This window comes from Oncorhynchus clarkii, chromosome 6 (genome assembly GCF_045791955.1).
Source record: "Oncorhynchus clarkii lewisi isolate Uvic-CL-2024 chromosome 6, UVic_Ocla_1.0, whole genome shotgun sequence".
Taxonomy (NCBI): Eukaryota; Metazoa; Chordata; class Actinopteri; order Salmoniformes; family Salmonidae; genus Oncorhynchus; species Oncorhynchus clarkii.
The window spans coordinates 43,462,374-43,481,342 of NC_092152.1; positions in this window are offsets into that span (position 1 = coordinate 43,462,374).

Consider the following 18,969-nt stretch of genomic DNA (forward strand, 5'->3'; position numbering starts at 1 on the left):
CAGTGACATTTATCTCGCCACCGAGTTTAACAATTTACTCCCGTATATCACTGGTCTCTCTTTTGCCCATCATTTTCCATAACCACAGCACTAGAACATTTTAAAAGGTAATTTTATGTTTGGTAACCCCAACTCTAACTTCTCGTGATCCCTCCTCCCTTTTGTCGATTCTATAAAATATTTTCAGAATAAGACAAAATAATATGTCTCACGAGATTAAAATCCTGCCAAGGTTTTCCAAGTTTGCAAGAAATGTTTGGCCTGGGCATTTTAATCTGTTACCTTCTTAGAAACCATTCCCCTGGCATTTTGCATAGGTTCTCCAACCCCAAATATCTGCTCCACTTCCTCCTATGTAAAATTATCCGGGTATTGTTACTGGTCCTATGTTTAAAGACAGGTAGTAATCATATCGCTTTTGATGCTGCCCCTGTTACCTTGCTGTATGTATTGTACATTTAGCATATTTCTCATCGTAAGGAATTAGCGATATTGGATCTCAGGCATCTATTAAAAAGTTGTGTGAGACGTGGCCTCCAACGTCAATCTCTTCACATAGAAACTGTCATCACTATGAAGCACTATCGATCGAACCAATGCCATACACAACTACAGTATGTGAGAGTTTCCTGCCCCGCTGAGTGTTCGCTGCTGGTTCTTTTGTCAAAAATGCATAACGCTCGCATAGCAGCATTCCCTCTGTAACGGTTGTCATCTGGAGAAAGAGAGGAGGACCAAAGCGCAGAATGGGAAGTGTTCATATTTTTAATAAAACAACTGAACACTGAACAAAACGACAAACGAACAGTCCTGTAAGGTGACAAAAAACACTAAACAGAAAATAATCACCCACAACCAAAATGGGGAAAACAGGCTACCTAAGTATGATTCTCAATCAAAGACAACGATCGACAGCTGCCTCTGATTGAGAACCATACCAGGCCAAACACAGAAATACAACAAAGAAAAAAGAACATAGACTACCCACCCCAACTCACGCCCTGACCAAACTAACACAAAGACATAATAAAGGAACTAAGGTCAGAACGTGACACCCTCCAAATTCAGCAGGTGCAGTAGGCTCCATTACCACTCTACACTCATTCTTCCAAAGACCAATGTCCCCACATCTAAAACAGGGATCTATCGCCCTACACGTTGATGTTTTTTTTCGCAACGTTTCCCTCCCTGTTTCTTTGTCTAACCTTGGCCATTGAAACCACTGTTAGTGACTTTCACTGTGGCTGTACTAACCCCTCACACAACTGTGAAGTAAGTGGAGTTAGATTCCACTCTCAAAGCATCCTGCTCTATTTCATCCACTACCCCCTCGCAATTGCCATTTTGATAAGAGGTTTCAAACCTGCCATCAAAGCAGAAATTAACATTCTATTCAATGTACTCACGTACCCAGTCTTTTTGCAGCTGAGTATATCTACTAATTTGGAGTTTATCTGTTTGTTTTTTTGTTGATAGAATGCTGACATCAAAAAGCTGGTGTATTGAGCTTGCGATTTCTCATTGATGTCATTGTGCCATACCACAACAGCATCTCTGAGTTCTTTATTTGTTTGGAATTTTCCGTCAGCAGGGATATGCTGACCAATTTTATCCAGTTTGCAAAAGAATAATAATGTTTGAGACAATGTGGTAGAATGCTCATGCACCTCTATGGCCCTATTAAACTTTTCTTCCTCTAGCCTCGCTTTACAGGAAGAATTGGGAGCACTGGTCGCCATTTCAAAAGTTATTATTCCGACTCTTCTCCGGACGGTGTCCAGGGTGTTTAGATTTCCTCATCCATGGCTCTAACACATGCCAATTTGAACTATTTTTCAGGTTGTGATATTCATTTCCCGGAGAGGAGTTATGGTATAGGTGCCTAATAATTTGGTCACGCGACCTGATACCTTGTATTAGATCCAAAACTAAAGTGTCTGCCAATTTAATCCTGGAGAAAACAGGTGACCTAGTGACCTACGCCTAAAATATCACTGTTGTTGATAACACACATTACCAAAATTATTCACAGTTGTCTTTCTTTTTCCACATAATCTGTCACGGTTCCCCACCCCAACAGGGCATAAACCAACCTCTCTCCTTATTGCTACTGATAATACACACAAATCATGTTCACACAACATTTGAATATCTTCTTGTTTTTTAACCGTGAACGTGGCTTCCCTCCAGAACATATAGGCAATCTTCTTATCACCATCCACATTTCCACCAGTTGTCCTTCTCCATGTTCTACTTCTTAAAACCTACCGTACTAGTACACAAGCATAACCATTTATCCATACACACACACACACACACACACTCCATGGCCTTACGGCCAACGAGGCTGGGACTTTCACCCCCCCCCCCCCCCTTTAATAAGGGTCTAGTAGGGAACTAACCCCACTTGGGATTTACCCCCTAGGACTTACCTTCTGTAGGTACCAGCATGCTCGGGCTTAACTTCTGGGACTTACCATATACCATAAAGCTACAACCGGTCGTAACACAATGGGACTACTGAAGAAGCTCAGGCTTCTACGTCTGAATCCTATAATTGGTTAAGCCTACGACTCATCTCACCTAGGTCAGAATGAGTGATAAGAAGTGTAGGAACTATGCCTACCTTGTTTTTGGTGCCGGCTCCTGTGTCACTGATTCGGAATCCCGAGTTGGACTGTAAATTGTGGTGAACCCTACTCGCACTGCCAACTGTTAGGTTCAAAATAAAGGATAAAACCTCACGGACGATTAGTAAAGCTCAAACCAAGTTTATTCACCCAATGGGTCAGACAGCTGAACAGACAAAGACATGTTTCCACCAGCACAAGTATATATACCCCAATTTGGGTGAAGTCTCCTCCTAACCTAAGCATTTAATCTTTATTGCTAGGCAGGTAACGCAGGTAATAAACTGTTCCTTCTCCCTTAATGTGACCTGACCTCGGCCCCCATTTCTCACTACTCCGCAATTCTCCACCCTTATCAGTGACAGCAACCATGTGATTGCCTTTCCTTTACTCAGTACATTCCAAGCCCCTGGCTCATAACCAACCTTAATTGACCCCACCATATACATTCCTCCTACAGATAACCATTATCTTCTGGTGTAGAAACCAGACTGTGGCCCTTCTCATTTCCATAGGATACCTAATGATGAACAATATTTCAAGTTTAGAAGTCAGAACCCAATAGTAACCACAGTGTGGTTTATTGATCAGATTTGTTGAATGTGCACCAATCCACGTCCTTCTATCCCCGCGGTCTGCATTCCATTGTCCTCTTTACCGCATCTATCATCATTATCTCCCTGATTTCCTTCCAGGAGTTCAAACTCATTTTCATGTATTTTGAAATCCCTACAAGAGGTATCATAAAGATATATTTTATTTGTGGACTTGTTCTGATACTTTCGTCAAAGTTCTTCATGTTGGTTGTCAAGGATGTTGTCAAAGAAGTGAGTTTGTGTTTATACAGTATGTACCACCACCACCTACCAATTATGTCAATGAGACCGATCTCCTCTGTGTCACAGAGGCTCTTCGCTCTGCCAATGTTGACTCTTTCTCCTAGGTTTTCATCCTCCTAGATTTATCTGCTGCCTTCGACATTGTGAACCATCAGATCTTCCTCTCCTCCCTCTCAAGGTTGGGCATCTAAGGCTCTGCACACTCCTGAAATGCATCGTACCTATCAGGTTGCTCCTACCAGGTGGCGTGGAGAGGATCTGTCTCTGCACCTCGTGCTGTCACTACTGGTGTCCCCCAGAGCTCGTTTCTAGGTCCTCTCCTATTTTCACTCGGCTCTGTCATATCCTCAGATGTTCTCTCCTATTATTGCTATGCAATGTCTTAGGTCAGTTAGGATATTTTATAGCTACTGTTTACAGGCCTCCTGGGCCATATACAGCGTTCCTCATTGAGTTCCCTGAATTCCTATCGGACCTTGTAGTCATAGCAGATAATATTTTAATCTTTGGTGACTTTAATATTCACATGGAAAAGTCCACAGACCCACTCTAAAAGGCTTTCGGAGCCATCATCGACTCAGTGGGTTTTGTCCAACATTTCTCTGGACCCACTCACTGTCACAGTCATACTCTGGACCTAGTTTTGTCCCATGGAATAAATGTTGTGGATCTTAATGTTTTTCCTCATAATCCTGGACTATCGGACCACCATTTTATTACGTTTGCAATTGCAACAAATAATCTGCTCAGACCCCAACCAAGGAACATCAAAAGTCGTGCTATAAATTCACAGACAACACAAAGATTCCTTGATGTCCTTCCAGATTCCCTCTGTCTACCCAAGGACGCCAGAGGACAAAAATCAGTTAACCACCTAACTGAGGAACTCAATTTAACCTTGCGCAATACCCTAGATGCAGTTGCACCCCTAAAAACTAAAAACATTTCTCATAAGAAACTAGCTCCCTGGTACACAGAAAATACCCGAGCTCTGAAGCAAGCTTCCAGAATACTTAATTGAGGAAAATAAGAACAACCCGAAATTCCTTTTTGAAACAGTCGCAAAGCTAAATAAAAAGCAGCATTCCCCAAGAGCAGTGATAAATTCATGAACTTCTTTGAGGAAAAGATCATGATTATTAGAAAGCAAATTACGGACTCCTCTTTAAATCTGCGTATTCCTTCAAAGCTCAGTTGTCCTGAGTCTGCACAACTCTGCCAGGACCTAGGATCAAGAGAGACGCTCAAGTGTTTTAGTACTATATGTCTCTTGACACAATGATGAAAATAATCATGGCCTCTAAACCTTCAAGCTGCATACTGGACCCTATTCCAACTAAACTACTGAAAGAGCTGCTTCCTGTGCTTGGCCCTCCTATGTTGAACATAATAAACGGCTCTCTATCCACCGGATGTGTACCAAACTCACTAAAAGTGGCAGTAATAAAGCCTCTCTTGAAAAAGCCAATCCTTGACCCAGAAAATATAAAAAAAACTATCGGCCTATATCGAATCTTCCATTCCTCTCAAACATTTTAGGAAAGGCTGTTGCTCAGCAACTCACTGCCTTCCTGAAGACAAACAATGTATACGAAATGCTTCAGTCTGGTTTTAGACCCCATCATAGCACTGAGACTGCACTTGTGAAGGTAGTAAATGACCTTTTAATGGCATCAGACCGAGGCTCTGCATCTGTCCTAGTGCTCCTAGACCTTAGTGCTGCTTTTGATACCATCGATCACCACATTCTTTTGGAGAGATTGGAAACCCAAATTGGTCTACACGGACAAGTTCTGGCCTGGTTTAGATCTTATCTGTCGGAAAGATATCAGTTTGTCTCTGTGAATGGTTTGTCCTCTGACAAATCAACTGTTCCTCAAGGTTCCAATTTAGGACAACTATTGTTTTCGCTATATATTTTACCTCTTGGGGATGTCATTCGAAAACATAATGTTAACTTTCACTGCTATGCGGATGACACACAGCTGTACATTTCAATGAAACATGGTGAAGCCCCAATATTGCCCTCGCTAGAAGCATGTGTTTCAGACATAAGGAAGTGGATGGCTGGAAACTTTCTACTTTTAAACTCGGACAAAACAGAGATGCTTGTTCAGAGTCCCAAGAAACAAAGAGATCTCCTGTTGAATCTGACAATGAATCTTAATTGGTGTACAGTCGTCTCAAATAAAACTGTGAAAGACCTTGGCGTTACTCTGGACCCTGATCTCTCTTTTGAAGAACATGTCAAGACCATTTCAAGGACAGCATTTTTCCATCTACGTAACATTGCAAAAATCTGAAACTTTCTGTCCAAAAATGATGCAGAAAAAATAATCCATGCTTTTGTCACTTCTAGGTTAGACTACTGCAATGCTCTACTTTCCGGCTACCCGGATAAAGCACTAAATAAACTTCAATTAGTGCTAAATACGGCTGCTAGAATCCTGACTAGAACCAAACAATTTGATCATATTACTCCAGTGCTAACCTCCCTACACTGGCTTCCTGTCAAAGCAAGGGCTGATTTCAAGGTTTTACTGCTAACCTACAAAGCATTACATGGGCTTGCTCCTACCTATCTCTCTGATTTGGTCCTGCCGTACATATCTACACGTACGCTACGGTCACAAGACGCAGGCCTCCTAATTGTCCCTTGAATTTCTAAGCAAACAGCTAGAGGCAGGGCTTTCTCCTATAGAGCTCCATTTTTATGGAACGGTCTGCCTACCCATGTCAGAGACGCAAACTCGGTCTCAACCTTTAAGTCTTTACTGAAGACTCATCTCTTAAGTGGATCATATGATTGAGTGTAGTCTGGCCCAGGAGTGGGAAGGTGAACGGAAAGGCTCTGGAGCAACGAACCGCCCTTGCTGTCTCTGCCTGGCCGGTTCCCCTCTTTCCACTGGGATTCTCTGCCTCTAACCCGATTACAGGGGCTGAGTCACTGGCTTACTGGGGCTCTCTCATACCATCCCTGGGAGGGGTGCGTCACCTGAGTGGGTTGAGTCACTGATGTGATCAACCCCTTGGGTTGTGCTGTGGCAGAGATCTTTGTGGGCTATACTCAGCCTTGTCTCAGGATGGTAAGTTGATGGTTGAAGATATCCCTCTAGTGGTGTGGGGGCTGTGCTTTGGCAAAGTGGGTGGGGTTATATCCTTCCTGTTTGGCCCTGCCCGGGGCTGTTCTCGGATGGGGCCACAGTGTCTCCTGACCCCTCCTGTCTCAGCCTCCAGTATTTATGCTGCAGTAGTTTATGTGTCGGGGGGCTAGAGTCAGTTTGTTATATCTGGAGTACTTCTCCTGTCCTATTCGGTGTCCTGTGTGAATTTAAGTGTGCTCTCTCTAATTCTCTCTTTCTCTCTTTCTTTCTTTCTTTCTTTCTCTCTCTCGGAGGACCTGAGCCCTAGGACCATGCCTCAGGACTACCTGACATGATGACTCCTTGCTGTCCCCAGTCCACCTGGCCGTGCTGCTGCTCCAGTTTCAACTGTTCTGCCTTATTATTATTCGACCATGCTGGTCATTTATGAACATTTGAACATCTTGGCCATGTTCTGTTATAATCTCCACCAGGCACAGCCAGAAGAGGACTGGCCACCCCACATAGCCTGGTTCTTCTCTAGGTTTCTTCCTAGGTTTTGGCCTTTCTAGGGAGTTTTTCCTAGCCAACGTGCTTCAACACCTGAATTGCTTTCTGTTTGGGTTTTAGGCTGGGTTTCTGTACAACACTTTGAGATATCAGCTGATGTACGAAGGGCTATATAAATAAATTTGATTTGATTTGAGTTAGGATCTCCACTTTATTTTAAAAATGTGAAATCTCAGAATAATAATAGAGAGAGAGTGATTTATTTCAGATTTTATTTCTTTCATCACGTTCCCAGTGGGTCAGAAGTTTACATACACTCAATTAGTATTTGGTAGCATTTCCTTTAAATTGTTTATCTTGGGTCAAACGTTTTGGGTAGCCTTCCACAATAAGTTGGGTGAATTATGGTCCATTCCTCCTAACAGAGATGGTATAACCAAGTCAGGTATGTATGCCTCCTTGCTCGCACACGCTTTTTCAGTTCTGCCCACAAATTTTCTATAGGACTGAGATCAGGTCTTTGTGATGGCCAATCCAATACCTTGAATTTGTTGTCCTTAAGCCATTTTGCCACAACTTTGAAAGTATGCTTGGGGTCATTGTTCATTTGGAAGACCCATTTGCGACCAAGCTTTAACTTCCTGACTGACGTCTTGAGATGTTGCTTCAATATATCCACGTAATTTTCCGTCTTCATCATGCCATCTATTTTGTGAAGTGCACCAGTCCCTCCTGCAGCAAAGCACCCCCATGCTTCATGGTTGGGATTGTGTTCTTCGGCTTGCAAGTCTCCCCATTTTTCCTCCAAACATAGCGATGGTCAATATGGCCAAACAGTTCTATTTTTCTTTCATCAGACCAGAGGAAAATTCTCCAAAAAGTACAATCTTTGTCCCCATGTGCAGTTGCAAACTGTAGTCTGGCTTTTTTAAGGCAGTTTTGGAGCAGTGGCTTCTTCCTTGCTGAGCGGCCTTTCAGGTTTGTCGATACGGGACTCGTTTTACTGTGGGTATAGATACTTTTGTACCTGTTTCCTCCAGCATCTTCACAAGGTCCTATGCTGTTGTTTTTCCGCGATTGATTTGCACTTAGTGTGACCTCTAGGAGACAGAACGCCTCTCCTTCCTGAGCGGTATGACGGCTGTGTGGTCCCATGGTGTTTATACTTGCGTACTATTGTTTGTACAGATGAACGTGGTACCTTCAGGCATTTGTAAATTGCTCCCAATAATGAACCAGACGTGTGCAGGTCTACAATATTTTTTCTGAGGTCTTGGCAGATTTCTTTTGATTTTCCCATGATGTCAAGCAAAGAGGCACTGAGTTTGAAGGTAGGCCTTGAAATACATCCACAGGTACACCTCCAATTATGTCAATTAGCCTATCAGAAGCTTCTAAGCCATGACATCATTTTCTGGAATTTTCCAAGCAGTTTGAAGGCACAGTCAATTAGTGTATGTAAACTTCTGACCCACTGGAATTGATACAAGTAGTGTGATACAGTGAATTATAAGTGAAATAATCTGTCTTTAAACAATTGTTGGAAAAATGACTTGTGTCATGCACAAAGTAGATGCCCTAACCGACTTGCCGTAACTATAGTTTGTTAACAAGAAATTTGTGGAGTTGTTGAAAAATGCATTTTAATGACTCCAACCTAAGTGTATTTAAACTTCAGAGTTCAACTGTATCTAGCTTAAGATCATTGTTTTAACTGTAAGTCGAAGACGCTGGGCCAATTGTGCTCCGCCCTATGGGACTCCCAATCACGGCCGGTTGTGATTCATCCTGGTTTATGCAGGCTTATCTTCTCAGTTTCGCTCTCCTTAAGACACAGATACTATTGCAACATGGGACACTAGGTCCTCATCACAATTTCTGTAGTCCAGTGTTCATCTGCATGTGGGAGAGAAACTGGAGGGAGGGTTCATCTGGCCCTGGCAGACAGGCCAGCATTTCACAGACACTAGTTATTCAATGGAATGCAGGCTGTAGGTTTTTATCACCAAGCCATCATAAATCAATTGCCAGCGTCAAGCCCCAGAGGACCAACTCAGTCCCACAGACACAAATGTGACAATACTGAGAAACCTTATGATGCATAAACAGTATTAAAACATTATCTTCTAATTTTACACCATAGGATACATAGCATTTTGGAATGAAACGCTTCATATGTTCATATGTCCATATGTTCATATTAATTGTAACATGTAGTATCCGAACGCTATCAGGAACCTGCAGCGAGCTGAGAAGTTAATATAATGGTAAAAATGCCAGTGTGCCACCAGAAGTAGTAACTGACCTCAGAGTAGGGGTGGAAGTAAGACCTCGACATGAACCAAACAAATAAATATTTCACTACATTTACAAACACATGCACTGCCTCCATACTCTTTTCAACATCTACAGTACTGTACCTCTGCTGTACTGTACGTCATTAGCTGACTCACTGTTCCTCCAAAGTACAGAGTACCCACTTTGTTGTAAATAATTTACTGTATGTTATTAATTTATAAACAGAAGACTGTGATTGTGATGAGGATGATGGTGATGACAAGGAGAAGGATGTTTTCACCTGCACCAAATTGTAAAATAATGTATGAATTGACTACATTTTCTGTGTTAGTGGTTCTTTGAGTATTGCTATGTTTATCATTGTGATTCACTTTGTGACAATACAAAAAGGAATGACAGGGATTGATACAATTTTGTTGCTCTGTTTTCTCTAATGCATATTTTTTTATCGTCTAGTCAACTCAGTCAAGATTATTTGGTTTAGGAACAACACTTGAGTGTGATGTTAAACCTGCCCGTCACACCCACGAGAACCAGCGATCTACAAAATACTTTACAGGTGAAGCCTTACAATGTGCGACTGGCTTATGCTCCCAAAGCCGTTTGTGTAATAGCCCTGGCTCTGATGTCATATTTGTAGATCTAGTTCTTTGAGAGCCAGACTGCATATAATTCCATATCTCAAGTGAACAACAAGTGAGAGGGGTTAAGCTCCATTTCTTGGTTATAGCATTACCTTGTGGGTGTGAAATCTCTATTTTACTGCTCCTCTGTCCCTTTTTTAAAATCAGATAAAAGTGGATAAAAGTGGAAAGTAAAAGTGTCAGATTCAACTGTTCAAAAGTGATTAATAGCTCACAGCTTCAATTACTGTTAGGAACATCTGCTTGCTTGTTATTGTTTGAAATTCAATTGATGAATAATTAGTCATGCAAATCCATCCATGTCTCTTTGGATTTTCCCTGCTACGACAAAATTTGTTTTTGGATTCGAACCACCCCTGTCATACATATGTGACGGGCTCTATCGTAATCAGTCGGAAGTCTCTATGGCTAATTTGTCTAAATGTATATTTTTTGCTGTTTGTTTCATCTGGTTTTAACAAAAAAAATACCTGTGTTCGAATACTCATACTAACTGCACTAACTGTACTATTGGTGACATAAATTGAGTATATAGTATGCTTATTGGTATGGATATAGTTAGTATGCCAAAAGTTCTCGGTTGTTGTACTAGATTCACCAAAATATGAAGTATACACGCAGAGGACACTATTTCCTTACTTTTGTGCCCATAATGCAATTTTTCAGGAAATAGGCGTGGGTTCACATCGTTTTCAAATTTGAGGAAAATATCATAAAATATGCAGCCGAAGTACAACATATTTTGACAAATGTTAAGACTCTTCAAATAAATTACCTAACACGTTATGTTGGCCGACAATTTGTTAGCTACGCTGTCCTTACGAACCACATAGCATATCATTACAGCAGTGTGTACCGATATGTTACCTAGTGTTAGTTGGCTACTTATACATCAAACTTGCCAGTATATTAGGCTAGCTAACTACCCAACATTTATTGACTTGATTATTCCCATCATTCGTAACTTAACTATATGGTATAGAATAGTTGGTGTGCGTTCTCAATGGACATTTGGGTGCTTTTGTAAATTCGCTCTGGCTATCTACTCCAATTTCAGAGCGCTCTCGTCTGAGTGTACCAGAGTGCAGAATAATGAATTTACGAGCGCTCAACACCAGTTGAAAATGGTCTGTGTCAGCAGCACAGTTACAATGCTCTGGATAACATGAAAACTGCCTAACCAGCTCTGCTAGCGTGAGTGAAATGGTCAGAGTTTGGGTGGGGACACAACAACTGGCCAAGCAACAGAAACTACACAGGACGTCTTATTTAATGAAAGGGGTTGCAGTCTGCCATGAAGCATTCATCCATGTATACGGGTAAGAGTCTAGCTACAGTTTCAGATATTATACATTTCTAGTTTTGTCAGAAAGTTATTTTCATTGCATGTTAAAGCATACTGTTAGCTAGCTAGCTGACGTTTAGATGGCTGGCTCGTTAGCTAACATTACGCTTATGATCTGTGTCTAGTAATGTTACAGTGCCTTAAGAAAGTATTCGGCCCCCTTGAACTTTGCGACCTTTTGCCACATTTCAGGCTTCAAACATAAAGATATAAAACTGTATTTTTTTGTGAAGAATCAACAGCAAGTGAGACACAATCATGAAGTGGAACGACATTTATTGGATATTTCAAACTTTTTTAACAAATCAAAAACAGAAAAATTGGGCGTGCAAAATTATTCAGCCCCCTTAAGTTAATACTTTGTAGGGCCACCTTTTGCTGCGATTACAGCTGTAAGTCGCTTGGGGTATGTCTCTATCAGTGTTGCACATCGAGAGACTGACATTTTTTCCCATTCCTCCTTGCAAAACAGCTCGAGCTCAGTGAGGTTGGATGAAGAGCATTTGTGAACAGCAGTTTTCAGTTCTTTCCACAGATTCTCGATTGGATTCAGGTCTGGACTTTGACTTGGCCATTCTAACACCTGGATATGTTTATTTTTGAACCATTCCATTGTAGATTTTGCTTTATGTTTTGGATCATTGTCTTGTTGGAAGACAAATCTCCGTCCCAGTCTCAGGTCTTTTGCAGACTCCATCAGGTTTTCTTCCAGAATGGTCCTGTATTTGGCTCCATCCATCTTCCCATCAATTTTAACCATCTTCCCTGTCCCTGCTGAAGAAAAGCAGGCCCAAACCATGATGCTGCCACCACCATGTTTGACAGTGGGGATGGTGTGTTCAGGGTGATGAGCTGTGTTGCTTTTACGCCAAACATAACGTTTTGCATTGTTGCCAAAAAGTTCAATTTTGGTTTCATCTGACCAGAGCACCTTCTTCCACATGTTTGGTGTGTCTCCCAGGTGGCTTGTGGCAAACTTTAAACAACACTTTTTATGGATATCTTTAAGAAAAGGCTTTCTTCTTGCCACTCTTCCATAAAGGCCAGATTTGTGCAATATACGACTGATTGTTGTCCTATGGACAGAGTCTCCCACCTCAGCTGTAGATCTCTGCAGTTCATCCAGAGTGATCATGGGCATCTTGGCTGCATCTCTGATCAGTCTTCTCCTTGTATGAGCTGAAAGTTTAGAGGGACGGCCAGGTCTTGGTAGATTTGCAGTGGTCTGATACTCCTTCCATTTCAATATTATCGCTTGCACAGTGCTCCTTGGGATGTTTAAAGCTTGGGAAATCATTTTTTTTATCCAAATCCGGCTTTTAACTTCTTCACAACAGTATCTCGGACCTGCCTGGTGTGTTCCTTGTTCTTCATGATGCTCTCTGCGCTTTTGACGGACCTCTGAGACTATCACAGTGCAGGTGCATTTATACGGAGACTTGATTACACACAGGTGGATTGTATTTATCATCATTAGTCATTTAGGTCAACATTGGATCATTCAGAGATCCTCACTGAACTTCTGGAGAGAGTTTGCTGCACTGAAAGTAAAGGGGCTGAATAATTTTGCACGCCCAATTTTTCAGTTTTTGATTTGTTAAAAAAGTTTGAAATATCCAATAAATGTCGTTCCACTTCATGATTGTGTCCCACTTGCTGTTGATTCTTCACAAAAAAATCTAGTTTTATATCTTTATGTTTGAAGCCTGAAATGTGGCAAAAGGTCGCAAAGTTCAAGGGGGCCGAATACTTTCGCAAGGCACTGTATCTCAGAATGCCATTTCACATTGCTAGCTAACTAGCTAAAGTTGGACCTATTTGGTCAACTTTAGCTAGCTATGGCAATCGGTTTGCATTGCTAGTACTCTATGGATTAAGATTATGGTTCATTGTTTAGCTAGCATGTCCAAGGAAAAGTCTCCACTTTCGCCAGATGATTGATTAAATGAACCCTTCAAGTTAGCCAGGTGAATCTGACGGTGATTACGGCTATCTATTGTGTAATGATGCCAAAATATTTGTTTCTTTAATTTGTCTTTCAGCATCACACCCTGACTCTCCACCAGTCATTCAAGGAGAATGGTCTAATGCCTCCCATCAAAAAGAGACCTGGCCCAAGCAAACACAGGTTACACGAGGTTGCATGAGGACTTGCAGCGAGTGGTGAACTTCATCAACAACCATGCAGAGGATAATGCAACCCAGCTGATGTCATCCCATGTGGCAAAAGCAGCAGTGTGGCATCTCTACAAGGAATGGATGACAACACCTGGTATGTAAAGCTTAAACAACACGTTTTGATTATTTAATTGACCTCCAACATGGCTGGCACTACTTTTATTGATCTCACATTATTTCTTTATTTTCCAGAGGTACGTGTAGTCGGGCTGTGTGTTAGCATTTTAATAATCCAGTTTCCAAGATTATGTTTCTGTATGCAGTGCTGCTGCACTCTGCACATTTGTAGGTTACCTGATAATGTTGCATTAAAAAATGATATCACGTTTAACGTTACATTTTCTTTTTATTAACTTATCTTAATGTTCTTTTGTTATTTGCAGGTGGACTACCCTCCTGGCCCTATGCAGCCAGGTCCCATCTACTAACTCTTCGCAAGTGTGGCTTGTTTGGTGTCTGCTGTGAAGGAATACCACAACAAGTCAACCACTTGATTTATGAAGGTATGCCATCCAGCAAAGGCAGCAGCGCAGTCAACTACATGTACCATTTCTTCACCAACTACAGAGTTGGGGAAACACGTGTGGACCTGAATTGTGATAACTGCAGTGGCCAAAAGAATAACAAGTTTGTGCTCTGGTATTGTGCCTGGCGGACCATGCACAAGCTCCACCACAATCTGGACCTTCACTTCCTGATCACAGGCCACACCAAGTTTGCCCCCGACTGGTGCTTCGGCCTCATCAAGCAGCGCTTCAGAAAGACCAGAGTGAACACTTTGTCTGTGATTGCTGGTGTTTTGAAGGACAGCACTGTGACAAGGGTTAACATCCCACAGCTGGTTGGACTGGAGGGTGGTATGGTGCTGGAGGAAAGCTATGGCTGTCAACAACACCTGACTCCGTACTTCAGGCCGCTGCCACAGTTCAAGCAATACCAGCACTTCAGGTGAATATAATTTTCATTGCATTGTATGAGGTTATTCTTCTTATCTAAACTTGGGAGGTGAATTGACCCTGTTTTACAGCGTCGATGCTCTGGAGCCTGGTGTTGTCGCCAAGGAGCGTTCGGACTCTGCTGCGCAACGCTGACATCCTTCCTCCCATAGATGGTCTGCCTGTACAAGCACCACCTAGAATAGACACAGCTAGACAAACTTATGTTTTTGAGAAGATCAGGGAGTTTTGTGACAAAGAGGCTGTGGACATCACATGCCTTGCACCAAAGTCAAGGGCAGGACAGAAACAGGCTCTCTGAATATAGATTCCCTTTGTTAATGCATGGTTCGGATGGACCAGCCATCAGCACTATCTGAAGTGCCACTATTCAAATGACTCTCTCCTAACACACACGCCATACATTACTGCTAAGGGTTGCAAAATTCCTGGAAATTTCAATAAATTCCCTGGTTTTCCAGAAATCCTGGTTGGAGGATTCCGTATGGCTTAAGAAGGTTTGAACAATGCTCAATGGGTGTAGACATATGACAACTCTCCAGTAAGTAACAAAACTATTCAATGGACATTTTCTCAAAAGTGAGTTTCCACGTTTGCCAACTTGCAAAGCAGAATTACTTTCCCATTTTTCCTCAAATGCAGTGTATGATACATCATTTTGGAGCTCTGAGTCTCTATCCAATGTAAAAAAACACTATTTCAAATTTTGCTACTTAAGACGGATTTCAGCCGGTCGGTCACATATAACATTAAAATCTTTGAAATTCCTGCATGTTGCATTTATATTTTTTTCACTGTAGTTTTGTTCATTATAGAATTTTGCAGGGCATGGAAACATTGCTCAATTGGTATCAAGGGACCTAACGTGTGCCATGAAAACATTCCCAAGGCCATTACATCACCAGCCTGTACCATTGACACGAAGGAGGATGGGGCCATGGACTCATGCTGCTTACGCCAAATCCTGACTCTGCCATCAGCATGACTCAACAGGAACCGGGATTCGACGGACCAGACTATTTTTTTCCACACCTCAATTGTCCCGTGTTGGTGATCGCATGCCCACTGGAGTCGCATCTTCTTGATTTTAGCTGATAGGAGTGGAACCCAGTGTGCTCGTTTGCTTCAATAGCTCAGCCGTTATGCACACCACTGTTGTACTGTGCCATTATTTGCCATTATTTGCCCATTCTAACATTCAATCAAACAGTAACTGAATGTCTTGATGCCTGTCTACCTGCTTTATATAGCAAGCCACGGCCACCTGACTCACTGTCTGTAGAAGCGAACCATTTTCATGAATGGGGTGTGTAGCTAATATATATATATATATATATATACACACATACTGCTCAAAAAAATAAAGGGAACACTTAAACAACACAATGTCAATCACACTTCTGTGAAATCAAACTGTCCACTTAGGAAGCAACACTGATTGACAATAAATGTCACATTCTGTTGTGCAAATGGAATAGACAACAGGTGGAAATGATAGGCAATTAGCAAGACACCCCCAATAAAGTAGTGGTTCTGCAGGTGGTGACCACAGACCACTTCTCATGCTGGCGGTGCTTTCACTCTAGTGGTAATATGAGACGGAGTCTACAACCCACACAAGTAGCTCAGGTAGTGCAGCTCATCCAGGATGGCACATCAATGCGAGCTGTGGCAAGAAGGTTTGCTGTGTCTGTCAGCATAGTGTCCAGAGCATGGATGCGCTACCAGGAGGCCATAGGAGGGCAACAACCCAGCAGCAGGACCGCTACCTCTGCCTTTGTGCAAGGAGGAGCAGGAGGAGCACTGCCAGAGCCCTGCAAAATGACCTCCAGTGGGCCACAGATGTGCATGTGACTGCTCAAATGGTCAGAAACAGACTCCATGAGGATGGTATGAGGGCCCGACGTCCACAGGTGGGGGTGGTGCTTACAGCCCAACATCGTACAGGACGTTTGGCATTTGCCAGAGAACACCAAGATTGGCAAATTCGCCACTGGCGCCCTGTGCTCTTCACAGATGAAAGCAGGTTCACACTGAGCACGTGACGGACGTGACAGAGTCTGGAGATGCCGTGGAGAACATTCTGCTGCCTGCAACATCCTCCAGCATGACCGGTTTGGCGGTGGGTCAGTCATGGTGTGGGGTGGTATTTCTTTGGGGGGCTGCACAGCCCTCCATGTGCTCGCCAGAGGTAGCCTGACTGCCATTAGGTACCGAGATGAGACCACTTGTGAGACCATATGTTGGTGCAGTTGGCCCTGGGTTCCTCCTAATGCAAGACAATGCTAGACCTCATGTGGCTGGAGTGTGTCAGCAGTTCCTGCAAGAGGAAGGCATTGATGCTATGGACTGCTATGCAAATTAATTACTTAAAAATCAAACAATGTGATTTTCTGGATTTTTGTTTTAGATTCCGTCTCTCACTGTTGAAGTGTACATATGATAAAAATTACAGACCTCTACATGCTTTAAGTAGGAAAACCTGAAAAATCGGAAGTGTATCAAATACTTTTTCTCCCCACACCTAGCTACCTTTTGAAATTATATGAGCAAAACATATTCAATTTTATTTGGAATGGGAAGCCAGACAAAATTAAAAGGGCCTATTTACAGTATATAATGAATATGAAGGGGGCAGAAATTTGAAATTACTTTATCAACCGGAAACTTTATCAAGTGGATGGGGGTAAAAGTAAGGAACTTGTCTGTCGGCCCTACATTAAAGACCAAAATTGGTTAAAGAAAATTGTGATAAATAAAAATATATACCAGTTTCATTTAAGGACCAAAAAATTGACAGCTGTGCCATATAGATTGCAAAATAGTTGGTAAGAGATTTTCGATGTACCGATTCCATGGCACATGGTTTATGAATTGACACGCAATTTTCCATACCTCCTGAAAGCACTAATATTAAAACCAGTCAAATGCATTCTCTCCATCACCCACACGCACTTTAAATATTTGGATAATAAAGCATTTAAAGGCTGACATTGGTTGATTTTAATACTTCTGACAACCAAAATTCTAACTCCACCCATAACTTTTGGGCTTTTAAACATTCCCAGAAGGCATGGATTATTATAACCTACTGCAGATCTAAAACCAATGGGTGCAAACAACTTTTCCATTATGGGCTATTAGCAGCACAACAGAGTCTTCAACCTTTACAAAAGAATAGTTCGGGCTAGGTGTGAAAACAAATCTCCCCAACTTGCAATGTATTTAAGTACTCTAAAGTTTTACATTTAACTACAAACATCATGCATCCGCAAAATGTAAAGCATATACGTTATGCTTCCGTTTATAAAATAATGATAAATACTCTTGTAACGGTTTTCTTCCGTTGAAGGAGAGGAGGACCAAAATGCAGCGTTGTTAGTGTTCAACATCTTTAATATAGACGATCAACGAGAACACTACAAAATACAAAACAATAAATGTGAAAACCGAAACAGTCCTATCTGGTGTAATGACACAAAGACAGAAGACAACCACACACAAAACCCAACACAAAACAGGCTACCTAAATATGGTTCCCAATCAGAGACAATGACAAACACCTGCCTCTGATTGAGAACCATATCAGGCCAAACAACAAACCCAACATAGAAACACAAAACATAGAATGCCCACTCAGCTCACATCCTGACCAACACTAAAACAAAGAAAACAGAAAATAACTATGGTCAGAACGTGAAAACTTTCAAAACGTTTATTTCAACTATCAGCAGGACAAAAGACTCTTGCCAAGTTTTGGGACTTAAAATATATTCATGGAATAAATATAATAAATATCACTGAATGACATAGCATGGGGACTGGTCTTGATAAATCAAACAGATTTTTTGGGGGAAATGTTAGGAGTACTTCACTCTTCGCTGTTAAAATATTAAAATCTTTCAAATGTATTCATAATTAAAATGGTTTAGCCGACATGTTGTGGTTCATTTAATGAAGGTGCACATGGGCCTATTTATATAATGAATATGAATTCAGAGGACAGAAATGATTAAATATTAAAGCATTAGAGCTCTCACTAAAGGCGTCATTCATACAATAGTTATACTTAAATCCAAACTGGTTTTGAAGTACGCAAAGTTCTTTGTTTGTCAGACGAATCAGTGGGTCAAAACTACAGAACAGTACAAAACAATAGAACACACATGGTTAATGTTCTGGGGAAGATTTTTTTTATTTTATATATATATATATATATATATATATATATATATCAGGAAAAAATAAACTTCCCTTTTTCAGGACCTTGTTTTTGAAAGATAATTCTTAAAAATCAAAATAACTTCAGAGATCTTCATTGTAAAGGGTTTATTTGCAGAAAATTGTCCACCGTGTTCATATCATCCTGAATAAACAGTACAGCAAAAAAATACATCCAGAGTGCATCAAACATGATTTAGACTATAAACAATGAATGAACATGCACCTGTGGAACAGTCATTAAGACACTAACAGCTTACAGACA